Source organism: Corvus brachyrhynchos, unplaced genomic scaffold, assembly GCF_000691975.1.
Source record: "Corvus brachyrhynchos isolate BGI_N302 unplaced genomic scaffold, ASM69197v1 scaffold3, whole genome shotgun sequence".
NCBI lineage: Eukaryota > Metazoa > Chordata > Aves > Passeriformes > Corvidae > Corvus > Corvus brachyrhynchos.
Window position 1 is genome coordinate 7,843,712 of NW_008237619.1, and position 6,403 is coordinate 7,850,114.

Here is a 6,403-nt window from a genome sequence, read left to right on the forward strand (position 1 = left end):
GAAGCCAGCCCTTTCCCTGCTGAGGAAGCATGTGACAGCTGGGGGTGAAGCAACACGTGGCCTCTGTGGTGAGGGACTCTGCCTGCTTCTTCAGCAACACAGACACTCCCAGCAAGGCTTTCCATTCAGGGTGTCCGTGCGTTATAGAAACACACCTGCCACGTGTGCAGTGCTCCCTTGCAGGGAAGCGCAGGCAGCCACCCCCACGACAGGGCTGCAGAGCACTGACACAAAGCACGACTCATTTCTGAAACTGAAAATGCTCTCTTGGTTGCTAAAATCCTCAATTCAACTCACTGCAGCTGGTCAGCCTAACCCTAAACTTGCAGTTGTCCAGCAATTCTAATAAAATCTTTGTAAATTATCAGACAAGTTTTCTTTTGAACTTTGAACTTTGAGAGTCCTAGTTACTCAAGGTTGTTTTTACTTCCTTTTAGTGTGAATCTTTTATTTATTTATTTAAATTTAAATTGAAAAACAACCAAAGCAAAACCCCATTTTGACAGCTGGAAAAACACAAAGCCTAGTAATCATCCAAAAAAACACCAAAAAGAAAAAAAATCACCAGAGAACAGAGGAACAGCGATGGCTGCACCCAAGCTTTGGTCACAAGGCCACCGTGTCAGCACCTTCACATCTGCCACACCAAAAGCCAAAAAGATGCAAAACTTCTGTGAAAGCCCCATCTTGGTCTGGGAATAAAATAAGCATTTGGTCTTTGAGAGGGAGGAAACAACCGACAGGTTATCAGATGGAAAGCTAAATATTTGGCTTGCACAGAGCTGCCCCAGTGCTAAGTCAACACAACCTTTCAACTCTGACTGGATCCAAAGGCACACACCCGCCACCTGGCCCAGAGCTGGGAGGCAAAACTGGTTAGGAGGGAGGTCTCCAAGTCAGCACATTTTCCAAGTCCTCATGCCAAACAGAGCGATGGATTAAGAGGGTGATTCGGCACAGAGAGAGACAGAAACACCCCCTGAAGTACAGCCCAGACTCCATCAAACAGGACAGCTGGGTGAGGAATCACCAATGTTAGGTGGTGCACCAGTAAGACCAATTTTTGCTGAGTGACTAAGAACCAAGAACGTCCTCTGTTCTAAAACCATCTCCAGGTCAGCGTAGGCTTTTCTGATACAGCACAACTCTGGCTGAAGAGGCTCCATCTATCAGTCCTCTACACAGATGCCAAAACCAAAGGGTCAAAGTAGCAAGATGAAGGCAAGAATTAACAAATGGCATATATACTGTATAACTTCGTTCAAGTGTTTTCAGCAAGAAAGACTAGATCTAAGCAGAAAAGTAAGTGGGAAAAATAAGAGTTTTAGCTAAAAACAAGGCGAAGGCAGTGCCTGCCATTTGTAGCTGCCACAGTACTTCAAATACCCACAATACAAAAATGGGAACAGGAAAGAAAGGTTTTTCAGGAAAAGCCTCTCAAAGTGCAGTAAGCTCAGTCAGCTCATTTTGCGGACATGCTTAAGGATAGGACATAGATTTAAGTTCTGAATACTCTAGACAAACAAAATTATTCAAGATACTGAAAAAGCCTTTTTTAAAAAACAGGTAAATCCTACACATTCCCTAAAAATCCCCTCAAAGACCTTACTTTAGGGGGTACAAAGAAGAAATTTCCAGAGGTATGCAGGCAATAGTGTCCTCTTCAGAACACAGGTGAGTTCAAATTTTTGTGAATTGGAGGAAAGTTGAGACACACACTAAGTGCTCTAAACAAACCTCTGGCAAGTACAGGAACAAAGCCATAACTCCTGGTGTAATAAAATAGTATTACCTTATATTACCATATAATTACCTTGTGCAACTAACTGCTGCAGGAGGTCAAGGCAAACATCTTAGGAAGACTTTAATGAATGACTGCAATAATTTTATGAATGAAGACAAGCGAATTTATACTCCAAAAGAAAGGGGAAAAAAACCGAAACAAACCCACAACACAAGACCCTCAAGGCTCAGCAGCTCCAAGTGGCCAATAACACTCCTCACCAAGACAACAAGTATTACACAGCTAGCAAGACATTAACATTTTCTTTGGCTTCTTCTGATGTATACAGCAACGCTCACAGCCAAATACTGATCTGGAAATAAAGAAAGCATTGGCTCATTCTCATGTGAGAACAAGACAGAACTGCAAAGTTGAGCTTTTCCAGCAGCAGAGGGAAATGCAGGCCTGACCAGTTGGGTCACAGTCTATTTTGGTCCTACAGTTCCCATGCTTCTGAATTGTGTGGGGAAAGGGACAGCAAGCCCAGCCTCATCCAGAGTGAGAGGCCCAAACTAAAGAGCTGGAAGGAATTACTGAGCCAGACAGACAGTTCTCTGAGTATTTAACAACACTAAAGTTTTAAACTCCAACCCCACATTACTGATAAAAACTGAAGTTCTGTTTAGAAGGGGACTAGTTGGGAAGTATTGCTAGCTCACAAGGGCAGTGCTTCAGCAGACACAACACAGGCAAAGCTATCAAAGCTGGCCGTTAATACAATTTGTCAATGCATCCTCACTCCTAAGTACATCTTGCACCAAAGCTCTTCAGTAAACATTATGCACAGCCACAGCTCTGCTAAAACTCAGCTACAGATCACTCTCCCTTATACCATGCTATGTGCAGTAAGTGGGAAAGGCGGGGCATTTTAGGTATGGCCACTGAAATGATTTTTTTCTAAGATATCAAACCAAATGCACAACAAAACAGATCACTACTGAGGAAGAAAAAGAAGAAAAAAAAATAGAAGATGCTCATGCTTTAAGAGCCCATCTTAAAATTTTCCATCAAGCAAGCCACCAAAATATGCATTCTCCTCCCAACCTTGAACACAAACCCACAGTCTAATGGTCTGAGCACAGGCCAGGACGTCTTTTGCTTTTTAATCTTTCCTCTTCAACTGACTACCAGGGAACTTGTTTTACCAATACAGACCTCCGTTTCCTTATCCAAAACAAGATAAACTGTTCAGAGAGTATTTCTCCTCCCAAGGGTCTCTGTATGTAGTAGTGAATATTTTTTACACTATTATTTTAGCGCTTTAGACAAGCTTTTTTTAAAACAAACAGAAGCAGCTTTCCTGCTGGTTTTGTTCCTCTGCCAATCCCTATGTTTAATTTAATGGAGATCAGCCATGATGACAAATCGTGGGGAGTCACTAGGATTTTTCTATTTTGTCCTCAAATAGCTAAAAATAAGGCAGGCATCTGCCATCTGTAGCAATGAGCTTGAAGGCATGAAGTAGAATACAAGTGAAAAACCACTTCACTTCCTTGAGCCTTGCACAAAGTCATCACACTGGGATTCACAGCGGAAAGCATCAGTGAGACAACACTTTGCACATCCCTGCCACTGCGGAAAAGCAACAATATTGCAGGGAATTCTAAACAAATCGTAATTTGCATAAATCATAAATTTGATTTAAAATATAAACCATGTATGAAAATGCATGGACTCTCCTCTATTTGCCACTTAAACAACAGGTTCAGGGGATATAAAAATTCCCCACAAAACAGTAAGTCTTCAATTCAAACTCCATGACTTTGGTAGGCAGCACTCAACTTCATACGACTGTTTACAGAGCAATTAATCCAGCAGACTGGGAGAATGCATGAGGATACATTAATCTCTTGTATAATTAATTATACTGAGACTAATCCAGCTCTCTGAATCTGCATCCACGCTCCCTTATATGTATTTCTGAGCCGCAGATGTCTACTGATAATTTTGCTTTAAACCAACAATTCCAAACCCCCCAGTACATAGGGATTCCACTGCACCCTGTCTCCCTGATGAGGTTGCATAATACCCACTTCTCATCAGAAGTCTCATTTTCACTTGCAATACCCAAAAAAAGTCAAGAAAAGGTTGGAAATAACTCACCAACGACAACAGTCCCCAAAGAATGGCATGAAATCTTCCAGGGAAGTTTGTGAAAGCTAATGAGCTATTTTCCCAAGTCACACAGCTACTAGAGATTTACCTCTGATTTTAAAAATCCACATAGCTAACAGCTATGCCACTTACCCAGCTGGTAGGGTTAGAAATAAATGGACTAAAGCTCCAATTTTAACTGCCAGAAAAAAAACTTCTTCCAGGATTTTGTGATTCTGAGACAGAGGGAAAGCACTAAGACTGAGGAGCAGGATGGTCTCAGAATCACTACTGTCTTGTTGCTTTCCACCACATCCATCTTTAGGAACTGTAACTCTGCTGAGGAGCACTGAGTGGCCCAACTGGTTTCTGAACTGAATGCTCATGGAAACTGGAGGCCACCTTAACAAACATGTCTAGTACATATGCTCTTGGCTGTATTCTCACACGTCCAGATGTGGTGTCTACAGACAGAAAGAAAGTGTTAAGTTTTATGACAACCAGGCTTGAGTCAATCTGCATTACATACCTTTTCAGAGAAAGATTTGTGTTCAGTGCTACTCAGTTTCAAAATCAGCAGAAAGGTGTGGGGCTTCCCCTATAAAATACTACATGCATAATTTAATTTAATTTAATTTTTAATTTTTAAATCTAAAATTTCAGGACAAAAAGTAGTGTCTGAAGAATGCACAGATTAAAAAAGTGATTAGACCTGTCTGCTTTTGAGTACTACATAACAGTCCACCTATATTGGCAATGTTGCATCAGCACAATTATTGCTATTACAGGCAGGCTCGTAAGATGAGAATAGCTTTATTTCCTTAGCTACCACAGAATTTACTGTGGTAAATGCCATTAGTGTCTCTGAAAGACAAATATTTCAGCAAGATGCTAATCTGTATATTGCAGGAAGTTTTTATAAGAATTTCTCTTCTTACAAGCAGAATAGAAACATGCTCTGCAAAGTAGGAAGCAAAATGTTTTATCCCCATTTTACAATCAGAAAGACTAAATATAAAAGTAAGAAAAAAAAGGACTGAATTTCCTAAATTATTAAAGATTTTGAATGCTCAGATTGAGGCAGTATGGACACCTCTATCAGTAAGAATGTGGACACCCAGAGCTTCTGGAAGTCAGGTCTCAAATGCCTGCAAGTCACAACGTCTGGAAAGAGACAGCCAGGAATGAGCTGTACGGGAGGCACGCAGGTGTTCTGTGGTCTTGAGATCAGGAGTACACGCTGAGCACAGGTCACTGTGTCAGTGATATCACCTGAGCTTCTCTGTTGTACCAAATAAATCAGACCTGGAAAACATTCCCAGCTGATGTGCTGGTTTGTACAGCAAAACCTGAGGCAAAGATGCTCAAGAACAGAAACAAGGAGTTAGGTGCATCTATACTTGAAGAACTTCTTCCAGTCAGGTAAGGGACAACAAGGAGCAGGTGAAGTTTCAGCCCAACCCCCAGAGGGGTCAGCATTTCCTGGCTACCACTTAAGCACCAGTGAGTCCAGATTTTACTAGCAGACTATCATCCAAGCACCTTGACTGAAGGAGCCTGCACTCCAAGGGGTGCAGCTGGAAGGAGAAATGAGTGTCAGAAACAGCCCAACAGCAGGAGTGCCTGGAGGTGAGCCATGGAGCAGACTGGGGGTTAAAAAGGGCTGATGTTCTCTGCCTTCAGCATCCTGTGAAACTGAAGCTGAGCCATTCCAGTCCCATGCCTCTACTGCTGCATCCCTCTCCCAGAAAATCTCCTCTGGTCACAGTGAGTTAACAGACAGAAGGGATGGTTACAGAAGGGACGCCTTGTCTCCAAAAATTTCGTAACTCACCCCTTTGTAACACAGACATCTCATTTCTTCACTAACAGTTGTAACAGACGACAGGGACACGAGAGGCCCCTTACTCACAATGGAAAGCATGCATGAGAGCAATCAGAGATCGCAAACAAAGCTGCCTCTGTTTCTGCTGTACGTTCACATGTTAAAATGATGCTGGAGTAGCGAAGGAGTTGCCTCATGTAATAGGAAAAATCATGGGCCCAACTGCTACCCTATATAAGGGAGCATGATTGATACACTGTTTTCTCTGTGGTACAAAAAAGAACAGCGACAGAAACGTGCACCCACACCCATTCTGGAAACGATACCTTATGGTGGGTTGGATTTGCCTGGCCTTAGCGAAGATTGCCTCAGCTCTTCATCTTCCACGGGACAGTGCCCTTGCAGGACTGGTTACGTAGGGACAGCGCTTTAAAAGCCTCCAGCACACCTTCCCGTGACCCCAGCCCAACTTCCCCGCGTTTAATCCTCAACCCTTCTACCACAGAGCACCCGGCTCCCAGCACCGTGCGTGGACCTCCTGCTTTAAGCCGGACACAGGACGAAATGTCTGAAAGGAGAAGCCCGGGACCAAGTGCCGTAACTTACCAGAAGGACGGAACAACCCCGGCACAAGCGCCCCCACCACTCACTCCCACACACACACACACACGAAGCTCCGGAGGGCGGCTGAGGCGGTCCCT